Source organism: Colius striatus, chromosome 1, assembly GCF_028858725.1.
Source record: "Colius striatus isolate bColStr4 chromosome 1, bColStr4.1.hap1, whole genome shotgun sequence".
Taxonomy (NCBI): domain Eukaryota; kingdom Metazoa; phylum Chordata; class Aves; order Coliiformes; family Coliidae; genus Colius; species Colius striatus.
In genome coordinates this window covers 21,955,286-21,978,477 of record NC_084759.1, presented here as the reverse complement: position 1 = coordinate 21,978,477, position 23,192 = coordinate 21,955,286, and the positions used below count along the sequence as shown (strand labels likewise).

The following is a 23,192-nucleotide window of genomic DNA, read 5'->3' as shown; positions in this document are numbered from 1 at the left end:
TGTAGCAAAGACAGTAACTAATGCAGGGGCTCCCCCCATTATTCAGGAACTACTGGGGCCTGAGCAGCAGCTGGGACTTGGCCCAACGCTCACCTTTGTCACAGAAACACAACATAAGCAGGGCTACAGTTATTTCTACTCCTTTAGTTAATGGGTGTCCCTTTGCTAAGACCTGCTTTCCCACAAAGGCTCTGTTCATCTCTGGAGCTCCTGAGGGAGGGAAGGAGCTCGATTACAACACAGTGGCTCCCCAGCATGGGGAACGTTTGTTCATTCAGGAAAGCTGGGAACAAACACCAGTCTTGAAGTAAACAGCCCCATCCAGTCCAGCCACGCAACATGACTAAACAGATCTGCACAGGCAGAGCCGTGCAGGCTGCGAGCAGGAATAAGACAGGGAGCACGTGGCAGATTGGCAAACCCTCTCCTTTTTTGCTTTGCCTTTTCTGCTTTTTTTTTGAGTGGAGGCTCATCTTTCCCTTTGCTTTAAGCAACATTTCCAATGGGAAGAAAGGCTGGATGAAATGACTGCCTCATCACAGGGACCTCTTAGCAAGTTCCACAGTGCAGCTAAGAGGAATTCTGCCTGCTCTCCTAAAAGTGAGCACAGTCGACACCTTTACATAAAGACGGGAGGAGGAGCCACGCGTGAAGGGAGAAGGCAGAGACAGGTAGGATACCCCGGGGCAGGGAGAAGCTCCTCAGCTTGTGTAACTTGCCTGGGTAGATAATTGCTCTGACAAGCTACGCAGGCTCCTACAGCAGCAGTGAATTTGATCCTATGAAAAGACAAGTATCAACAACGTAATCACATGCCTGGGTCACATGGCAGCAAGGGCAACACACAGTGGCAAATGTTGATTTCTCTGGTTTTGTTTGTTTTTTTAATGTAAAGTGGGAGTGAGGAGTGAAACTTGGGTGGGGCTTTCTACTACTCATTGGGAGGAAAAATAACGTCTTTTCAACAGCTCCTGTCCTGTTTTTGCTTTCTCTCAAGAGCATAGGGCTCTCCAAGCCCCGCCAAGGCTGTTAACGACACAGCCCTTCCAGCCCTCACAGATCTCAGGCTGTTCTACAGCCCAGACTAGCTGTGGTACTGCCTCACCAGCTCTCATCAACTGACTTGATCCGGAGTGGGCTGAGGGCGGGAGCTTTGCCTCCATACCTGGCAGGCAGAGCTGCTCGGCAAGGCTGTCTTTGGAAAGAAGGTTATGAGGAGTGTGAGGCATCAGGGCTGCAGGGTGGGGAGGGACGGGGGAAGGCAGGCTGTGCGGGGCGGCTGCGTGGAACCCGAGTGGTGCTAATGCCCCGTGCCTTTGCACTGGTGCGGCCCTCTCAGCCTCCTTGCAGCTGCAGAACAGACTTGCTGAGGTGGCAGGCAACCGATCAGGCTCCCGTCAGCCCCTGCATCTTCCCAGTGGAGGTATGAAAGCAATGCTGGCTGGTGCGTGCCTCCTGCAGCCAGCAGTGAGGCAGGCTGCCCTGGGGAGGGAGGGTCCCCAGCAGCTCTGCCTCAAAGACAGATCTCTCACTGCCTGGTCACATTTTACCGGTCACAGATGGTTATTTTTATCCAGACACATGTCAAAATCATCTTGTCTGAAAGTGTCTCAAAGTGAAACAGTTTGTTTTAACTCACAGAAACCTCTGGGTTTTGTACTGTTCTGTCTCTTCGTTTTCAGTGGTGGCAGAGACCCTGAAGACTTAAATCAACTGACAAACCACTTTTTGTTGTTTTGACAATTTTCAAATGAAAAGCCTATATTTTCTTTACCTGCTTCTCTCATGCAATATCTAGTTCTAGATCTGCAGGTCTTATACTTGGGGTCCATTTTCAGTAATCCTGTTTACATTTGACATAAATTATTGCAATGGGCTGAAATAAGAGGAGGTCAGCAAACAGCTCACCTGCCTCTCATCACGGGGAATGCCGCAAACCAGCGTTCCCAGACAGAAAGCAGTCAAAGCTTTGCTGTCTTACACCATGAGGTCCTCACGTTGATGTAGCTTTTCCTGGCAAAGCTAAGCTTTACTGATGAATCTTGTGTGCACACATGTAAAACAGTGTAAGAGTGCATACCCAAAACTGGAAGAGCTGCGTGGGTCCAGGCTCCTGCTTTCTCACACCCCAACCCACGCAGCTCGGCCAACAGCCGGCTACAGGACACGCTTGGCTCAGCTCTTTCCTTTTAACTTCTGTGGTACCATTAAAGCAGCACAGACTCAAACGTGGCTACAGTGATGCTGCTATAAAAATACAGGAAGGGAAACCAGATGTAACAGAGTATGGCACCTCCATATTAGCATAACTGTTCACACTAGTAGTTGTACCAGCATCAATCTCCTTGTGAAAATATAAATTATCTCCCTAGATGAAAGTCTTGTATGGGCACAGGCACTGTGGAGAGATAAGACCTCTGTGCTACTCAGCAGGAACAGTCCATGTCTTGCAAAGTATCTCTGTGGTTTAGAGGAACCAGAAACGTAAAGGAGAACATTTGTTTTCCTTTTAAAAATAGCTTGTTCTAAGGAATGCCTTTTTCAACCGCAAGAGGATACAAGATGGAAAGGATACAGGACCTAATAACCCACCTGGAAATACTTTGTATGGAAAAGCAGTTCAGCAAGTTTGGGGATTGTGCCAAAGAATTATCAGACAGGCCTTGCTTGATATGATTTGGGTTTGTGGGCAGCTTTTACAGCCCAGCAGGATTTCCCAAAGCTGAGGTGCTTTTAAGCTGCCCATGTATGTGCCTGGACCTTATTGCAGTCCTGGCTGTTGGCCAAATCGATTCTGTTTGTGAGAGAGTGAACAAGTGAGGATCATTATGACTTGGAAGAAGCTCAATTCTTGCTCACCGAAGACTCTGGAGACACAGATTGGGACAAAAAAAAAAGTAGAGAAATGTATCAGAATGTGGGATCCAGTAAAGAGACGGCACAATCCTGCAAATTTCAACTATTTCGGACATGATTGTCAGGCTGAGGGACAGCTCAGATGCAGAAGTAGGTGAACGTGGATGCAGGAGAATAAGAGGTATCCTGCAAGTTCTGCATGTGTCTCCTGCTCTGAGGTGATCACACATCAGCAGATCTTTATTCTGACCATGGAGTGGTAAATTCCAGTGGCTTCGGCACAGCTGTGATTCTGCTTCTTATCCTTGATGGTCACCAGTGAGCATATGGACTCAGGAGCAGCAGCATAGCGTTAAAAAAGAGGAGTTTTCAGAAGCCTTCAGCAGAGCCTCCACTGTACTCTCTTCAAGATGCAGGAAAAACAGTTTGATGAAAGGTAAAGATGGGGACTCCCCCTCCACAAGTATTTTTTTCAAGGTGAAAAAGGACTACTAAAGAAACTGTTGAGTCTCTTGCAGAACAGGACAATTGAACTCTGACGGTCATGGGGCCCCTATGTAGTATTTCTAAATGAAAATTAATGGGTTTTTTTAGCAATCTTGGGTGGGGGTGGGATGGAGGAAGAAAGGAGGAAAGAAGCAAAGAAAAGTAAGTTCCATGGAAAGCTGCCATTCTTCATTGAATCAAAAATAGAACTTCTTGGAAGTTTACCAAACAGGCATTTCTGTGTGGAAAACTGCAGATTGGGCACTGTCCAAGGAAAAATACACACTAGTTTTGGACAGCAATAGAGTTAGGGGTCTAGATGTGTTCACTCTAAAATACCTGCCAAATAGTCTCTGCTATGGCAGGATGTGAGACACTCACAATGCCTGTTATTTTTCTGTAGCACATTACAGGTCTGGCTTTTGGTCTCTGACTTGCATCTGCAGGGGTTTGGGGAGGTGTCAGTGGATCCTGGAGTGCAGCTTGCCCGTTGCAGTCAGTGGAGATGCAGTCAGTACACTTACTGGAGTCCCAGGAGCTGTTGATCTCAGTTTAACACCTGCATTTGGACCGATGACTTAATGCCCTGCACTGCACTGAAGTGGAGGGACTGGAGGGATGTCAGAGTATGTTTTTTTTCAGGGATGGTAACACAACTGCTTTGTTTAATTCAAATGTCTTTTTCTGAAGAGTAAATCCACGTTTAGCATGGGGCAAGGCAAGAAGGAGCAGGAAACAAGCTGGGAAACTGGCCATTCCCTGGGCTATGATGGGATTTGGCATTTGCTTCCATTTGGGGATTTCTAAATTGATATCCACTAAGGCTGCCATTTCATACTCGATATTGCTGCTTGCCACGGGTCTTTGGGCAGTGAATGAGGGAAATGGGAGCACAATTTTTAGCTTGAGGGCTTCCTCCTGCCACTGAAAAGTTCCAGACCTACCCTTGCTCTATATTTGATATCATGCACTGTAAGGAGAATTTAGAGGGTTTTTTCTAGCCTTATTCAAAGTCTGCCTCCTTCTTCAATGCTGGCCATAACAATATTGGAGCACTCACCTTTTCCATCTGCTTATCTGCATATACCTGCCCATGAAATTCCTCTCCCCTTTGTTTCACCTTGGGCTGAATCTGATGCCATTCTCAGTGAGTCAAACCCAAGGCAGCATCCAGATGACCTAACTTTCACCTAGGGAAAGCACTGTGCTGAAACTCCTCTTTGGTTCTGTACCAGCAGCAAACCCTTTATCCAATGGGTTTATGTTCCCTTGTTCCATCTGTCCCCAGGCTCACATCCTCATCCTTGGAGCCACACATTGTATGGACCCCCATCAAGCAGGACCCCTTCCACCTGGGGAAATATGATTGTTTCCCTTTTATTTAGAGGGGAAGGCCTGTGTTTGCATTCTCCCCTGAGGCACAGCACAGCTCTTGAGCAGGACTAGTATTTCTGGTTTCTTCACCAACTTTATCAGCCAGAAGAAAGTTGAACTCCTGAATTTTTCCGAGGAAGCTCACAGCAAGCTTAGCTAGAGCCTTGTGGCAGTTGGATATGACCTTCCAGTGTGCGAGGCTGGGACTGCAGCAAAGAACATGGCCACTGGTGCAAGCAGTCTCTCTCACTCATAAACACGTAGAGAATCTTCTTCCTTCTGTATTTTCATGCTCCAGTTGCTCAGAAGGATGCCAGAGGTTGGAAAACATTCAGTAGAGCCAATATATATATGTCTGTACGTAGATCAGTGTCTGTGTATGAAAGGTGGGCTAAACACAGTTCTTGATTTTGGATAGTATAAAGCTAGCATTTTTGCTGATGGTAACTTCCACAGAGAAGATACAGCAGAGCTGACCCTCACATGGTGTCGTTGCTGACAGAGCAGAAGAACCTGCCACAGCCATACCCTTATCAGCTCAAAGCTGCATTCCCTGGTAGAAGTCAAATGAAAGGTTATGTGCCTGTTTGACAGCCTCTCACCTCAACAGGGATAAGCTCAAGGAAGACTAATCCAGAAGCTAATGAGAAGGAGGAGACAGGGAACATACTGGAAAGTGACCCAAGAAGAGAGGAAGAGGACAGAGGAGCCAAGCCTGTCCCTCCGTCCAAGTATTGAAGTACCCAAACTTTCAGGGAAGGGGAGTGATCCATGCAGAGGCACAGGTACCTCTCCTGCAGACAGAGTGCAGGGAGAAGGATCAGAGGTTTCAAAGCAGCAGTACAACCCATAGCTCTGAGTGGCTGGGCCTGTCATGAAGGTGTGAGCAGACTGGGATTCGAGTTGCTCTGAAGAGATACGACATAATGACTGAGCAGCAAGGTTAAACTAAGTGTTTTTTATCAACTGAGAAAGCACTGGAAGGTGGTGGCTGACCCTCTGGAAGAGGGAAAGTAAGCCAGAAAGCAGCAGTGATAAGGGGGTGGAGGTGCTATTAATGTGTTCGCTCAAAGCCTGCCATGTGCTCCCTCCTGTCTGGGTGTTTAAAACTTAGGGAGCTGATTCTCTCTTCTTCTTTTAGGCTGGCAACTTATGCTGATGTAGTCAGGCCTGTCTCAGTGTTTTGGTAACAGCAGAAGAGTTTGGGGAGAAATGGGGAGTAGGAAAAAGGCTTGAAAAACAGTCCATACAGTTCTGAGGTGTGAGGACAAGTGAGAATCAGTTGGGAACAGGTGATATGGTTTTGGGGACTCAGGGTGAGTAAAGGGTCTGGAGGACATCAGTGGGCTCTTGAATGATTCTAGGCAGGTAAAGGCATACCCAGTTGTGCAAGAATTTTGATAGCCTTGGCATTTCTCTTGAAATAGAGATTGTCTGTCTGTTTCTGTCCTCCCCCGCCTCTCCCAGCCTTTACTTGATGCCAATTCCCTTAACACAAGATTTCCTTTCCAATGTACACATCCTTCCCATCCCTCTTGCCCAGCAAGATTACTCCTTTTCCCATTCCTTCTACCCATGTGGTGGCTTTTTGTGCCCTCCATGGGCTGCTGGGAATAGGCAAGGAGCCAAGTGTCTTCTCTTCAGCCAAGGCCAGTAGGCACAGATGAGCTGTTTACATCAGCATCACTCACTGTTTTCTCTTTGAGAGATGACTTGGTCTGTGCCTTGAGCCAGCTCTGGGCAATGGAAAGGGGGACCTGCTTTTGGGAGTTTCTGCTGAGCCTCCTCCTGTCTCCCAGAAGCAAAAAAATGGTAGGAGTTGGAAGGGATGTTTAGAGATCCTCCAGTCCAACCCCCTGCTAAAGCAGGTTCCCCTTGATCGGGTCACACAGGAACATGTCCAGGTGGGTTTTGAAAACCTCCAGAGAAGGAGACTCCACACCCTCCCCGGACAGCCTGTGCCTCTGCTGGTAGGCACTGGTGGGAAGGGGCTTGCTGCCAGTGGGACTGTCTATGCCAGGGGATCTCACAACACCACAGGGGCAGAGATGACCAAGCAACCCAAGCCAGGTGTTAAGTAAGGCATCACAGGATAGCGGTGAAAGGCTCTGGCATTTGCCTACACAACCCCCAAATCCAGCAAACTCTGCACCTGATGGTTTTGCTGTGGTAAATGGCAAAATCAGTGCCTCAAAAAGAGATAGTGGAAGGCAAACAAACTCACTACAGTAAAGCCACTGTGTGAGGAAGTACAGAACAAATCCACATCCCATCAGAACTAACCCACTTTTAGCTTTGCATCCAAAAACATTAGTCCATTTATTGCCCATTAAAAATTCCCTTAGTCTCTTCTCAGTTGTGGTGCATGCTTTAGACGTTAAAGTGAGCATTGTCAGTCTTTAAAGTAATGTTTGAGATCTATTTATTTATTAACTTTCCAATGCAGGACACTTTCAAAACCTTTTCCTAAGGGCATCCCTGTGTTGTGTTTGAGAAAGTTACTGTTGTTTTTCCCACCTACCCTGAAGGGCTGTTTACAGCACCAACTCTTACTTCTAATCCTCTTTTCCTTTCATGTCTAACAGCATTAAACAGAACACAGAGGGAAAAGGCAGATCTCACACATTTTGATCATCTATGGTTAACTGAAGAAAAGAAATGCCTCCCATTTAGAGGTCTCATTTTGTAAATTAACACTCAGGAAGTTGGGGTTTTTTTCCCTACATATTTTCCAGATAAAACCTCTGTTCTTCAAAGCCCTAGGTTTGTATGGATAGTAACTCAGATAAAGGGTTTCTAGAATTGATCCTGTGAGTCCATGTGCACTCTGTACAGTAACTAGGCTGCCACAAAAAGGACACCCTACACAGAGAGATGTCTTGAGGTGTACACACAGGAATGTGGGCCATATTGAGATGTCGAACTACACAACAGAAAAGGTTCCCTTTCAAAGGTTCCTTGGGGGCTTTTTTAAAGGATGCCTTGATTTCTCAAGTTCTTTTTGCCCTGTATCTGAGCACTTTGAGACTGTGAATACATTTCTCTTCACAGCTTTGGGGGAGGGATGTGGGACTCCACGTTACACATCTCAGAGGCTATCATTTGATGAGCACTTCTTTCAGCAGCAGTGCCAACATAAGCATCTCCTGATTTCCCCTTCCCCTCCCCTTCCCATCACTCACTCACCCCTCAGCTGTGCCAGTTTCAATGCTGTGTGCAAAACAGATCGGGAAACACATCCAGGTTAAAAATAGCTGAGAGAGAGAGAGAGAGAGAAACGAATCCCAGAACCTGGACTGATGTCCTACATGTACATCCAAAGCCGATATAGCAGAACCTTTTTAGCTCAGATTCAATTTGTCTGTCCAGCTCCATCAATACTTTTTACTCAATTTTGCACAGAAGAGAAAGGTGGAAGTTTCAAAAGCTATCAATTACCTTTCTGAATGTTGTGCAAATTGTGCAAATTGATGGCTGAGTGAGGGACGGAGGCCTTAATTAGAGAAGTGCAGCCAGCAGCCAGCTGGCCAGTGAGTGTGTGCATGCCGGCTGACCTGGATGCATTAGAATCACAGAGTCATAGAATCATTAGCTGGTCAGCCAAGAGATGCATACCCAACTGCTGCCCAATGAGCAGTCTTGGAGCATATACAGGGACAGACTGGGGCTTGTTGCAGCTATCTTACTTTAGGAAGAGGTGGGACAAGGGAGGTGACCATGAAGCAAGGGTCACAGACCCATAGGAAACCAAGAGCCATTAGTTCCACTGCTCACAAAGCAATTTGTTTTTTAAAAAACCCAAAAGCTGAAAATCTATAAAATAAAATTTCTTCTACCAGTGTGCCTGTAAATCAAATGAATTGTTTCCCATCCAATCTGGGAGGAAGCTGAGAGCTCAGACACAGATTCCTGCTCAGGCTCCAGCAACCACTTCTGCTTTTAGCACTCTGAAGACCAATGGAAACCACGGATACTGTTTTCTGTCCCATACTCAAATGTCACTTAAAGCCCTTGTTTCTCCTAAATAACTCTTTTAAGCACTTGCTTAATCTCTGTTCCTACCTGCCTCTTTTCTAATCTACAACAGTTTGCCAAGAGCTCTGCTCTATTCTCTCTTTTCATATCCTTCATGCCTGCCCTCCATCTGATCAACAGCCTCAAACTTTGGTGCAGGGCAGTACACAAAATACTGTATTGTGTCTGAACATGATGCAAACATTTTTGTCCAAACAAGAATTGGTTCTTCCTGCCCACCTCTTCTCAAGGGAAAGAGACCTTGGGCCTCCTTGCCACTGACTTGCAGAGGGGACTGGATGGGATGGGAGTCACAGGGTGGAACAGGAGCTGTAGTCCATAGACAGAAGAGGAAGGGTCTTTATGTTCCTGTGCTCGTGTCTTCTTTTCAACAGCTCTCTCAAATGAGGCCCTTGCCATCAGCTCTCCAGCACTTTGGAGTATGTGCTGCTTGCCTCTCCCTGGGAAGGGAGCAGCGGACTGCCTCCCTGCCAGAAGCACCCATAGTCTTGGTAGGAAAGCTTTAATCAGAACAAGTCTGATAGAAATTGGTTCCAACCATTTGTGGCTTTCTGCAGGCTTTATTTTCTCCAGTAGCAGAAATTATCATCACCACAGGCAGGTTTTGTGCTTCTCTAGGTGGGAAACTAGAGGTTTTGAGCAGCTCGGGATTTTCCTGGTGTGTGAAATCCCTGGGTGGCAATAATCCAGTGTAACAGACTCTGTGCCATCACAGCTGCAGACGCCCAGGAACATCCCTAGGAGCTGCACCCAGTGTGATCTGTTTGCAGGTACTCCAGTCTCAACACAGATATGGAGCAAGGTGTGATGGGAAAGCCCTGAGATGGCTTCCAGGGGATCTGCCTGCATTAATTCCCTTGTCATTACATACCTCTGGGTCTGCTCTAGTCTGCAGACTGCAGTAGTTGCTAGAGGTCAGCTCAGCTCCTGCAGGAGATACGTCTTCATAGACCTTCTTAGCACTGATTTCACTTCCAGAACTACCTTCTGTAGGGATTTTTTTTCCCCTCAAATGGATGAATATAGCTATTGTGCAAAGGTGTCCCTTGGGACTTCTAAAAGAGATCTAAAGCAGAAGGTATGGCTGCCTTGGTGGAAAGAAGTGCTAGAAGGTCCCATCTCCCCTCCTCAGCAGACAAAGGAGTATAAGAGGTGCTGTTGAATCCTTAACAACATGGAGCAGCCACATTCAGAGCGGAGCAGCCCTCACATTGCTGTAAGTTATGTTAGGATCTGGCTTTATCCTTGGGCAAATACAGAATTTGGGGAAGTGGTGGCAGGGGGAAAATGATCAGAAAGCTGGCAGAAATTGTGTAATTGATGTATCAAAGGCCCTTCTCTTCTCCTCCAGTCAAATTTTAACAGTACCCTTTTTCATTCTACATGTCAGTAAACAACAAAGTCATTACTGATAAAACTTGCCGTAAGCAAGAAGACACATGTGAACAATAAACCACTGAGACACATTTTAAAAAGTGTGTGTGCAGAAATGTCTATTGTACAATGTATAAGCAGCATGTGGTCTGGATGTGGCAAGCAGCAACAGGAGAGGAAAAGGGGAACAGATGGAACCTGTATGTGAGTGACAAGAGCGGACGTAGGCTCTGATGGAGTTTTGTAGTGTGCAGAGCCTGAGCTTTTGAAAAGCCTTACATAAGAATCACATTTTAAGGAGGACTGTGTCAATGGGCCAAACAGATAAACGCACCGAATGGTGAAACTGCAGGACACACAGCAGTGGAGACTGATATAAACAGAGCACACAGAAAGTTCTGCCTGACACGCTGGCCACGTGCACAACCAAAGGTGTGCACATGTTAGAAACACCAGCTTCCCTGAAACCTCAATGACTTGGCAATAAAACATCAGGAAAGGATAAGTCGGGGTCAGGAAGGTCTGAGAATTCCACACAGCTGAAATAAAGATTGAGCAAGAGGAATCAGCATCAAGAAATGAGATTCAGATGTTTAAAGCCGATTGTCTGAACCAAGTTAATATAATGCACTTCAAAACGCTTGGACCATGCAGCTGGGAAGCCCTTCCCGTGATTGTGAAATGCAACAGCTCGCTGTATCTGAGAAGGCTGGAATAGATGTGTCTGCCTGGACACAAGCAGGCTCTAAATGATGAATTGAGATTACAGTCTTCATTGTCCCAGTCCAGCTTTGCCAGTTCCCTGGGCCACTAGCACAGAAAACAAGTGTGTCAGGAAGGCTGTGAGAAGCTCCTACTTTCACGCATTCTTGCCCTGTCCTCTCTCTCCATCGGGCTCCCCATGGGCTGAGAATGCTCTCTTTTTCCCAACTTCAGAGTGCTCTCAGGATCAGCATCCGTTGCTCTCTTACTTTCAGCATATTCAAGTGAACACCTATTCATCTCTCCAGCCTTTCCAAGGGAAATTATCCTCTCCCTTTCCTTTTCACTAGTCTAGTGTTGGAATTCATGGCTCTAGAAAATTATATTGGCAAGCCCACAATGGTATGGGACAGTCACATTTTCAGAAGGAAGCCTTTGCCCATTTTAATGCAGTCCAGCACCATGACCACCTGTGTGGAACACTGCAGGTTTGCAAAACTTGCACACTTGAGGTGCTAAGCTTTATTCAGTCAAATCTCAAATGGGATTATATCAATTTACAGACACATGTGTAAATTGATAAACTCCTTCAGCCCAGCAAAGTAACCCAAGGGCCCAAAACTGCCCACCTGAAAGCTGTACCTCACAGGGAAGGAGAATACCTTAGATAAGAGAGTTTTGCAAGCTGGAAACTCATTTGGTTCATAGCTTTGTTAAATTATGTGGCTGGTGGGAGCGTCTCTTTCCTGGGACAATATAACAAATTCACAGGTCCTTGGGTGAGAAACTAATTAACTGGAGACAAGTGTAGGCTCTGCATTGCTCCTCCATGTACTCTCTGCTGATGGTGACCCATTCTTGATGGTGTACAGAAAAGTTAGTCAATACAGATATTAAGCTCTCCTATCATAGATCTTTTCCCCTGCTCTATTCACTTGTATTTTCATGGCAGGTGGACGTGCGTAATGCCATTGCAGGCAAAAACTCCCTCTAGCACATCTCTAGTGAAGCTAAAAGCAAACCTGACATTGTGATTTCTATTGTGAACAAAACAGGGGCCAGGGTGTGTTCTCTCGCCCATCATCAAGTGGCACAGCAGAGCTCTTATGTATGGCAAGCTCCTCTCCCATTATCACGCCCTATATGAAGAAAGAAGTGGCCATCCTGGAGGAATAGCATCTCAGGGAGGGCCCAGAGGCAAAAGGCAGAGCCATGCCAGGAGATGCTCGAATCCAGGCCTGTGTCCGTCCCCTCTCCTGGGGCATGTACAGCCAGTCCAAGGTCACTTCTTTCACAGTATCTCCACCATCTGCTGATTTCAGAAGACTCAATGCAAAGTTCAGCATCTCCTGTCACTTGAAGCTGAAGTGCATGGCCTGGGTTTTCCACCCACGCCATGGGAAGTTGGTTGGGCTTTGCTCTGTTGCTGACAGCTTGAAATTTCCATTTGCAGCTCCTTCCCGTTTCCCTTTCAGACACGCATCATACAGCCTCAGAGAGGCTGCACAAATTTACCACAACAGTATGAAAAGAGGGCATTCCTTACCACAATGAAGCTTTTAAAAGAGCCTAGTCAACACTGAAGCAGCAGAGGTAGACCTGGTCAAGCACTCCCTGATGTCCTGTCAGGTGCCTGTATGCACATCCTGCAGATGCGAACCTCGGTGTGACTACCTGAAGCCCATGCGCACAGGTCCCCCCCCTCCCAGGATGCCACCCAGCATACTGGACATCAGCACTTAGAGGCTGGGGAGCATGCTGGGGCATTTTTTGATTTAAAATTTGCAGCACCACTGCTGCCTTGTAGAGAGGTGGGTCAGTTACTGCTACTGGTGAAAGGGACTGTGTGCATGCTGAGGTTGCATACATGCCTATGTGCCCTCAGCACAGGAGGAGACCTCTAGGAGATATCGTGTGGATACCAAACACATACCTGATATAAACAGGTCTACTCCCATTTCAGATATGGGCCACATGGGAAGGCAGGAGTTGTTGCCTGGAGCCCATAGCTACCCACAACCCTCACAGTCCTGAGATCTCCTAGCCATATGGCACCTAACTGTCTGTGCCTGGAAACCTCCTAGCCATACGGTACCCAACCATACCTGGCAGAGAGCTAGCCCACGGAACTGTCTCACCCTGCTGCAGCTATGCACAGGAACTTTGCCTCCGGCAGCTCCTCTCACCCCAGCCTGTCAGCACAGACAGTCAGTGATAGGTGCCAGCCACACCGTGAAGGAGCAGGACATGAGGTATCTAAAACAAGGGAAGGAATTTAACCCCCTTTACTTTCCCTTTGCATTTGCCATTAGAACCCTGGAAATTATCCAGTGATGTCACTCATCACTATTCATCATAGAAAGATCAAAACAGGCAAGTTCCCTGTGGAAATCATCTGAGGAAACAGGATTGTCTCAAAGCTTAGAAGAACATCCCTGACCCGTTACTTTTCTCCCAGGCCTATGATTCACTCCCCACTCAGCACTGGTCGACTGCATTTTGGGTGCCTTGGGATCAGAATCATACTGCCCTTTGTTTGGGTCCAGGAAGGCTCTGATGTGTGTTGGAATCTCTGGCTTGTTACAATTAAAATTATTGCTGCTTTCACAGAGGAGGCATTTTCACACATTGCCTTTTTTATAGAGGGCCTCAATGGGGTGCACCCAAACCACCTTTGAGTCACAACACAAAGAAATCTATAAATACCTTGGCACAATGCTTTCCTTGCCTAAACTTGCATCAAGCTTGTTTACTGCCAGCGGGCCAGGAGAAAAGGGTCATTTATAATATGTGCTGTGGCATTGCTCTCCTCAGTTTCAGGAGTCAGCAGCTTTGATAAATTCTTGACGCAGCTTGCAGACACAGCTAAGAATGTCTCTTCCGCCTACTGCAGGAAGCTGGTCACTGTATCAAAGATCAAAGTTGCTCATACCAATGCAGGAAGGTTATATACAGGCAAAAAGGAACTACAGATGATTGTATTTGGGTGCAGGGTTTTGTCGCCGTGCACGTACTGGTCTCTAAATTTGACCATAAACCGCTAGAATCAATTCAGAAAAAAACCTGCACTTGCTGCAGTGTTCCCCAGATTACTCACAGGCTAATCTTCTTGTTGCAAAGACAAGATATTCCATTATCAAGATGTTTGATATGGCTTTGAAACAATGTGTTTATCAAAAATAGTATTAGAGACTTATTTAGTTCAATGACCTTAAATGTCGGTGCTTTAAAAAGGCATAACCTGAAATGGGCACATATCCCAGGGAAATAGCTTCCCTCTGTTACACAGCCAGCATCTGCCAGTGAGCGTTACACACGCAGGATCTGCACTCAAATGTTTATCAGGAACTGAAGCTCATCAAATCAGTTGATTGTTTCACAGATAAACTAAGAGACGGCTTTTTATACATCTCAAAAAATCATTAAGGTAGACAGGACCTTTTCTGAAGTTGTTGGCTCCAGCAGTGACTGCCAGACTGCCATGAGAGAAAAGACTGTCAGGGAACACAAGCAAGCGTGTCCCCTGTCTCTTCTCCTCTCCTGCACTACAGGACAGGAAATCTGAGAGAAGACAAATAAACCAGATTTTTAAATTGTTTCAGTAGCTCCAGCAGGCTCTCGCACACAAACAGGATTCATCGGCATTTGAGGTTGATTTCCTTTCACTTCTGGTCTTTCTGCATCCCTGCTCTGTTCTGGTTTACTATTCTCCAGCTCTCTGTACAAACAGGATCTTTCCTCAACAATGTTCTGCCACATCATCTTCCTTCCTTTGTATAGAGGCTGATACTGCGTGTTACACACCACGCAGCTTCCTAAGGCATCTCGTTTCTCAACACTAGCAAAAACAGGAACCAAAAGCAAAGCAGCAATAAAACATCAAATTCTCGTCCATGTTTAAAATTGAACCCTTGAAAGTTTCTGACTTGAGATGACTCTCCAGTTAACAGATTTGTTTCTTATTTAGTGCTTTAGGTGCTGCACAGCAGAATATGTGCAAATGAGGCACTCGGGCCTTCTGTCGAATTCCAACGTCTCTCCAGCAAGGCCTGCAACATTGACCCACGCTTCTCCTCCTGGGTTTTTTTTTTTGTGTTGAAAAGTGAAGCCAGCTGAGCAAAGTGCACATTGCTTCACCATTCCCCTCTTTTCTCCTGTCTTGTAAGGCTTGCTGTCTGATCTTTTTGCGCCACGGAGATTAGATAGCATGTCTTCAGGGAGAAGAGAAAACCACAGGGTGCGCTGCACATTGCACAAATGGTCTTGTTATTCTGAGGTCTGAAGAAAGGAGGAAGGAAGCTTGAGGCTGGTGGTTTGGCAGGTGTGGGGCCTTTTTTTTACACAGACATCTGTTTTAAGTGGTAGCTCTGGGCTCGGGGATGAGCAGGGAACGCCTGTCACCCCCATCTCTTCCCTGTGTCAGGGCACAAGGGGTTTTAGGCTCCCGAAGAAGCAATGTCACCCACTTGCTCAAGCTGTGCTTTGGCACTCTTGAATTTGTGGGGCAGGGCTGCAAATTGAGAAGATGCCTTCCTGCATACTGGCAAGTGGGTAATGTGGCTGCTCCTTTGGTGCCAGAGACAGAGGTGCCACCGCTGCTGCCACACCAGCATGCACAAAATGGATGGGGCCAGAGTACAAAATGGATGAATGACAACATGTACGCTGAGCTGGATGCAGCGACCTGATGACAACAGTTTGGATGCTGCCATGTGTACCACATCCAAATGGACTTTTCTAATCCCACTAAATGACTTCTAGTGGCTTAGGTTAACACTGCTAGTGATCCTGTTACTGGTTTGAATGAACTGCTTCCTTTCGCAGGATGTTACGGCACACTCTCCTCTAAGTCATGCACCATGTCGGAAGGAATTCATCAGTGCCTGGTGGTTAATTATCTATGGAAGAACATATATGAGATCCCCACTTTAGAAACCATCTAGAAAGAAACAGCAATTTTTAGGGCTGAATCCTGCTCTGCTAAAACACACGTGTGGGGAGGAAAAAAAGGGTTTGCATAATATCCTCCCCGGTGGGGATTTTCTGGGGCAAGTAAGTGTTAAGCCACACTGCTATATTAAATGACTCTTTTAAAAAAAGTTCTTTCTCTTGTAGTTCACTGCTAACTTTAATGAACATATAGCAACTTGATTATCTTGAAGACTGCTACTCCTCTGTTACAGATTGCTGAAATTGGTCAGTGAGTTCACAAATCACAGAATTTTAAGGGTTAGAAGGGACCTTGAAAGATCATCCAGTCCAAACCCCCAGCAGAACCACCTAGAGTAGGTCATACTCATCCAGGTGGGTTTGGAGTTACTGGTGGAAGGGTAGACACACAGAAAAGCACAGACTGAGACACATGCCTGCAGCTGCCCATGCAAACACAGACTCATTTTCATGAGAAATTAGGCTGAAGGCATTTCAAGGTGAGGGATTGTGGTTAATCCCTCCCAACACACTCATTCATACATCCCCAGATGCATCTCCTTGTCCACTGATAAGGAGAGTCAGCCAAGTACCACTTTAGGTAGGAGAGGAGCTACAGGTTCTGAGATTGGCTTCATGAGGACTGCTGGGCTTTGTGGCTTCACTGGATGTTTTCAGGTGTGCTATGCTGATGTGCCTTTGTTCAGAGCTGAGCAAGGGGTAGCTGACACGGTGGGAGAACTCATCTCCTGTCTTTGCTTCATGTTGCAAAGGACAGAATAGGATTTCCTGATGTCCACGCCAGAATGCTCTAAGTCCTGGCAAAATGAAGGGCTAGGCAGCATTTTGACATTTTTGGAAAGGAAGGCAGACTTTTTAACATTAAGCAAACTGCTGCCATGCCTAATGTGGTCTCTGGAGCCACCATGCCACTTGTGTTGGTCACCTGTGAGGAACACCACTGCAGCACTCACAGCAATCTAATAAACTTCAGAGTTGGACTCCAAAATAAAGTTGGTTTGTTCTGAGGATTAAAAGAAAAATTAAGAGTAAGCCACACAAGGAAAGCTGATGTTCCAGCTTTGGTATCTTAATTTTCTTTTATTTCTTTTTCCTGTCTGATAAATATCAGCATGACAGCAAACAGACCCTTCTCAGTTCACACAGAGGCACAGCTTAACTGTGCCTGTAAGTGGGAATCCACGCTTCGCTCTAGCGTGGCCCTAAATTGTACCATTAACATGTGGTTATAGTCAGAGAACACATTTGGTAGGAAATGGCACCTTGTTACTTCCCAGATTATCTGCTCCCTATGGGGTAAATATTTTAAACATCATGCAGGGTTTTAGCAGCAACATTCCTATTAAAGTAAATGGGATTTGAGTGAGGGTAAATCCAGGCACGCAATTCTGCGACGTTGTACCTATAAATCTTCCGTGTCTTACGCTCTCTGCTTTATTCGCTGACAAAAGACAAGTGTTGGCTGCCTTTGTAAGGTTCATAAAGCACAGAGGGAGGGTGTGTGCTCAGCATTGCTTCCTGTAGCACTGGCTGCAGCCACAGTGCGACAGCCCAAAGCAGGAAGGTCGCGGAGGGATCCCTTGGCCTTTCCAAAGGGGAGGGATCTGGTTCTCGGGGGCAAGGAGGCTGCTTCACTTCTGCGCCACAGCTACACCGTGCTGAAGTTCCTTTTACAACAGTAACTACCTTTAGTCAGCAAGTATTGTAGGCGACAGCTACATTACAGGCCCCTTCGAGGTTATTGAACATGTGTTAGGCCATTTTTTGCTTCAGTTTTGCCTTTTGCCTGTATCTGCCCCATCACAGTAGTGGTCAATAAGTGCCCCAGTTTATGTAATAAAGCCCTTTCCCTCAGGAAAGGCCCTTTCCTTAGGACAACTACCGTAACACAAATAACTGAGCCTGCTCTCCAGTAGGCACAGCTTCATGGCTTAACAGGGTGATGGCAGCCTAGATGTGTGTGGCACACCAGGCAGCCTTTTTGTTACTTCATGAGGTGGCCCATGGCTGTGCCTGGCAGGGGGCAAGGAAGGCAGGAGAATCCATCCAGTGTGTAACTGCCAGCACTGCACTCTTGCCTCTCACGTGCCTTTAACAATATGCATCTATGAGTTAACGTTTCGAGGGTGAGAGCTGCTTTTTCAGAGTCAGGAACAGGATGCCCAGCTGAAAACAGCTTTCTTTTAAAAAAGGTCAAACTTCTGCCCGAAGAGCACCCTTAAATTAGCAGTGGGACAAGAGCTGTGAAAAAGAGGTTTATTAGATCAGCCTATTTCCTAAGCAAAACATGCTTTCAGAGACAGAAGTTTTTCAGATCTGAAACAGGCCTGAAGAAGGGCTTATGTGTCTGTAAGGCTGTCTGCTCTCTACCAAGGCAGTCAGCTGGCCTAGTAAAGGACCTTATCTCTTCCTTTAAATTCTGCCTTGCTTATAGCCTGACACCATCACTGCTGCAACACTACTGAAACAACATCCAAAACTTGTATCGTTTTTCAAACAGGAAGGTTAATTTGTGTACTCACTTTTCCTGGTGTAGACCATGGCATAGCTGTCCTCTTGTTCTTCTATTAGCTATGTTTCCTGCTTTGGAGGAGAACAAGACCCAGCTCTGTCTCAAGGCACTTACTCTCATGCAGTAACATTAAATCACCCTCACAGGGTGTTCACAGTGCATGTGCAGTAAGAATCTGCTCCTTTCTTGCTTGGGAAAATGGACATTAACTCTTCAAGGTCTAAGAAGTGAACTTCAGAAGTACTTGGATTCATTAAAGATGTTACTGTTTCCCTAGCACACACCCCCACAGCAAGGCCTGGAGGGGCTGGGCAGCAGCTCGGGGGCTGAGCAAATGTGCAGTTTCACAACTGGCCTAAGCTGAACTATACAGCTGGGCTCTGGCCAAAAGGCAGCTCTCTACTCTCTGCTGACACTTGTGCTCCTTTGGCTGCAGGGTCAGTGGCACTGGAGGCTGATTGGTCTCGGTACAATTCTCCTGTCTTTTTTTTGCCCCCCTTTTGGTATGGTTAATTTTCAGTCATCTCAGTTTGGTGAACTGGCTGTGAGTGCTGGGGCTGGCAGAAGGAGATGGTGGAGGGTGTGTGCTGAGATGGAAAGTGCAAAGCTGGCCGTTCTGACAGCAGCATGGACTCCCCTGGCAGGAGTCAATGAGGGCTGTGCGCCCACAGGGGGCTTCTGCAGTACCCTGCAAACCTCACCAAGTGCCATGGGGGGTGGGTCAGGGCAGGCAGCTGCCTTGGGATGGGATGCAAACATTCCTCTGCCCCTTTGAACACAGAGAAAAGGGGTTTAAGAACCATCTGTTAAGGAATGGTGCCACAAGGAAAACACATCTGATAACACATGTAAGTGAGGGGTTTTCCTGTGGTATTTAGGCCTAAGGTGTTTGCTGTTTTACCATCCAGCTATATATGCACTAAATTTAACATCTGCTACACCATGGTTATAGCTACAATAGCAGCTTCTAGGCTTGCTGTATCAGCCACTACTGCCATAACATGAGCAACACTTTGTCCAAGGAATAAAATGATGCCCCAAATCAAATGGCTTTCCTTGCCGTTTACAGCTGCTGGCTGCCTGATGGGAGAGTGTATTTGCAGTGCGTGCCTAGCTTGAGGGAGGATGTCTGGTGAAGTGCCAGTGCTGCAGCTGCACAGGGAGCTGTGGAGAAGAGGACCTGGTGCTCACACTGTCATACAGGAAAATGGGGACAAATACTGGCAACCAGATGAACAAGAGCCTCATGGCATTCCCTGAAGCAAGAGCTCATTCTTCCCTTGTGCATCAGGTTTGTGCTACAAGGTAGGACAAGTTCTGCCAGGGTTAAACCACAGCAGCCTCTCCAATAACCTTTTTTCTAAAGGAAAGGAGGATTAGAGACAAGATGTTAACAGGAGAGGAATATCAGGGTCGTAGAACAGCTCATAAGCAGTTCTGTAGGACAAGCAGGTTGCTACCTAACTTATTAGCTATGTCCATGAAATGCACCTTCACATCTTTGAACAGCTCACTCAGCTACCTGAGCCACCAAGTGCAGTTGTCTCAGATAACTCATTTGGTTCCCATTTCCCCATGCCATGACTCAAATTTAGTAAGTTGAAACATCTGGATAAACCCAGGAAATGCTGCAAGTGATGTATGTATTCCAAGTAGCTTATGCTTTAAAAATCACCATACATACACCACTTCTCTGCACCTGGCCACCAGTTTCCCCTCAGCTCAGGCTTCTGCTTCCGGGCCCTGCTCTCCTGTTCTTTTGCTCAGTCACTATTGGACTCCCAGGGTTTAAACTTATCTTACTGTCAGTATTATTTTGTTTGAATTCCTAAATTGTTTATGTCCTCTCCCTCTAGTAAACCTACAGCAATGAGTAAAGATTCCATTAAGAAATAACTGTTTGGGCTATAGAGAAATGCTGCCAACTACCGTAACAGGAAAACATTACAGCACCCTTTTGCCCAAAAATAACATCCTCTTGCTGTGGGTAAATAGCTATTCCAGTTGTTCTGGGAGCAATAATCACAGCCCTCTCTTTCTCCAAAGAAAGCACACAGTCCTCTGTCCCAGAGAGAAGCTCACTTCCACGAGGAGTGTCCAGATGACATCTGCCTCTTCCCAGGATCAAGGGAAGCTGAGGATCAGGAGAATGGCAGAGAAGAAGCTGAGAGGGATGCTCCAAGGAACTCAGTTCTACAAGAAGATCATATGACAGAAGCTAAAAAAGTACTCCCCACCAGAATGGCACTCAAAGGACTTTGTCTGGGTTCCTCTCTGCCCAGGAAGGGATCTTATTTTGTTTCTTCTCCCTCTACATCATGCACTGAAACCTGTAATTCTGAAAGAAAGTCTGTCCATGTAGATGTCTGCAGAGAAACAGCTGGTGTCCAGGGATCCAGAGACCTGGGCTGTGTTACATGTGATGCCCTCTCACTTCTGCATCTTGAAGCAAGTCCCCTTGCCTCTGCAGTCTCCTTGCCAAGGTTTTGTGTATCTGCTGCTCAGGAGTGTCCCAGGGCTCTAGGACATACACCATGTTTTCAGAGCACCTAGTGAACAACAGGTTCATTTTAGCTGAGGTTTCCAAGTACAAAGTAATTGTCAAACAAAGAAAGTAATGCCATTTACCAAACTCATTTATACTACGAAGAGCAGATAAATAGATATTACAATCAGAAGTTAATCTTCTGGCTACAGTCTGATTTTAGTTTGTTAGTTCAGTTTGGTTGGTTTTGTCCATGGGACCTCTTTCCTCCCAAAAATGCACAGGTCTTAATCTTCCTGACTATTGAGTTCCATCAGTACTGATCTACTTTGAGATGAACGCTGGCCTCATTAGGCTTTACTTTGCTTCCCATTTCACAGTTCATCAGCTAAGAGCAGGCTGAGGTAACACCTGAGAAACAACACGGGCGCTTAGAGCGAAAAATCGGGACAAGTGAATCCAGTCCAAGCTCTGCCACTGACATGAGACAAATCGCTGCCCCTTTAGGTAATGGGAGTAATACTGGTATATCTTATGGCAGAGGTGTGCCTGCTACTTCAGTTTGTAGAATACTTGGAGATGGTCAAAGTCCATCTCAACAAAAGCACAAAGCTCTACTGGTATGATGCATGTCCTAAAGTAATCCTTTCTGACCTGGCACTGCACGTCTGGCCCCTATCACGTCTCTGCAATAAAATAAGCTGTGTTTTGAGTGAACTATTTAATAAATATGCAATTTTAACATCAATTTTAAGACTGTTCTAAAGAGCCTGTTCATTTTTAAATTGCTGCATAGCATGAATTTGGGCTAATCTAAGAATATCAAATGTATATCCACAAGGAGAGTTCATGGAAAACTCTCTGACCTTTCTATAGGTAAGCATCATGTTTAGTGCAATATAACCCAGATTCTTCGTACCTCCCAAGGCCAAGAGGCTGTGTAAGGTCTTTGGCAGAAAAATTACTCATAGATGAAGACAGCAGCATGAACGAGTGGGTTACATAACTGACGAGCTAGTCACATCTTGGTAGGCATAAAAACATCTATTTTCTTGTCACCTAGCAATATGACAACGGATTATACCTGCTTCTTTCAAATCTTGCTGCAGATTGTGCTTTGTCTGTGGATGCTCTTCCAGCAACAAAGGGTGTACTGTAGTTGTGCACGTGGCTCTGGATTCCTACCCTGGCTCTGAGGCAGCACGCTGCTGCTGTCAGCAACAAAACTCATCTAAAGGTATACCCACTTCCCTTAGTAGCCGAGGCTGTGCATTCCCATGCACAGCAGAACCTGACTTCCATCACACTCTTTCACTTCTGCATCATTGTAGCAAAGCAGCAAGATCTCCATCACAAAGCACGTTAACTGGTCAAGTCTGGGATGGGTGTATTTGAGCAGGTCCTCGGCACTGTCTCCTCTTCAGCATCACTGGGTGCCGTGCAGTGTGCACTGCTACTCATCACTGACAGGACAGTGGCCTGGGCCTCAGGCCTGATTCCCTCTCTCCCTCAGACCTGACTGCATTTAACACTACATCTTTTCTATATTTGTAGAAAATCTCTCTCTGCTCCTAGCAGAGACTGATGAAGCAGGAAATGCCTTAAATATGCATCAGGCCTTGAACTCTGCAATACCAGAGTCACTGTCATCTGTAGCACACCGAGATACGCATGTTCTCTGCTCATCCAGAACCGCTCCACGCTGCCCGTGCGTGATACAGCTCAGCCTCTCCAGGGAACACTGGGTTTGCTGTTACGTTTGCATACCACCCAGTGCTTTGCTTTCTGGTCTACAAATGTTGTACCCAGAATTCAGCAGTTACGCTGGTATGTTTCAGAGAGGGTAATGCTGTCTTTTCCCCTGCTGTTTCTTGTTTACCAGAGGTGCCTAATTTCTGACAAACAAGAGATGGATTCTGGGCAATTTAGCAATAATGAAGAGCAGGATGAGCAGGATGATTCTACAATATGTACAGTGCTGTGTGTAGAGCTCAACAAAGGCCTGCAGTACTGGGCAGCTTGCTGACGCCGGGCCCTTACACTGCTGCATTATTGCTAACAGCAGCAAACCTTGTCTGCCCTGCAAATGGCAGTCAGAGAGCATCCAAACCAGCTACAGAACACCTGAATGGGAAACCTGGGGCATGAAATACATGAAAGCAAAGCCTTAGCACTATGAGGAGGAACTGAGTACGTTCAGCACTGAATGGGTACTCATCAGGGGACTATTTAAAAATCATTGACTAGTTTTGCCTATTAGCCTAGCTCTGTCAACGTCATCAAAAGTTTGTGCAGATGATGTTTACTCAGGTACAGAAGAGCAGAGGAAGACTTTCCACTTGGATCAGTCACCTAGCTCTGCCCTTTGGCGTGGAAATACTTCAGAGATCTTTTGGAGTTTCTTCTGTCATTTGATGG

At 46.3% G+C, this 23,192-nt stretch overlaps 1 long non-coding RNA gene across 1 annotated transcript; it reads left to right on the top strand.

The window, feature by feature from the left end:
* Positions 1–387: 387 nt before the first annotated feature.
* Positions 388–21,484, top strand: LOC133629649 (uncharacterized). The gene is made up of 3 exons (XR_009821102.1): positions 388–671; positions 19,359–19,594; positions 20,336–21,484. It is a non-coding gene; the product is annotated as an uncharacterized LOC133629649 (long non-coding RNA).
* Positions 21,485–23,192: the final 1,708 nt, after the last annotated feature.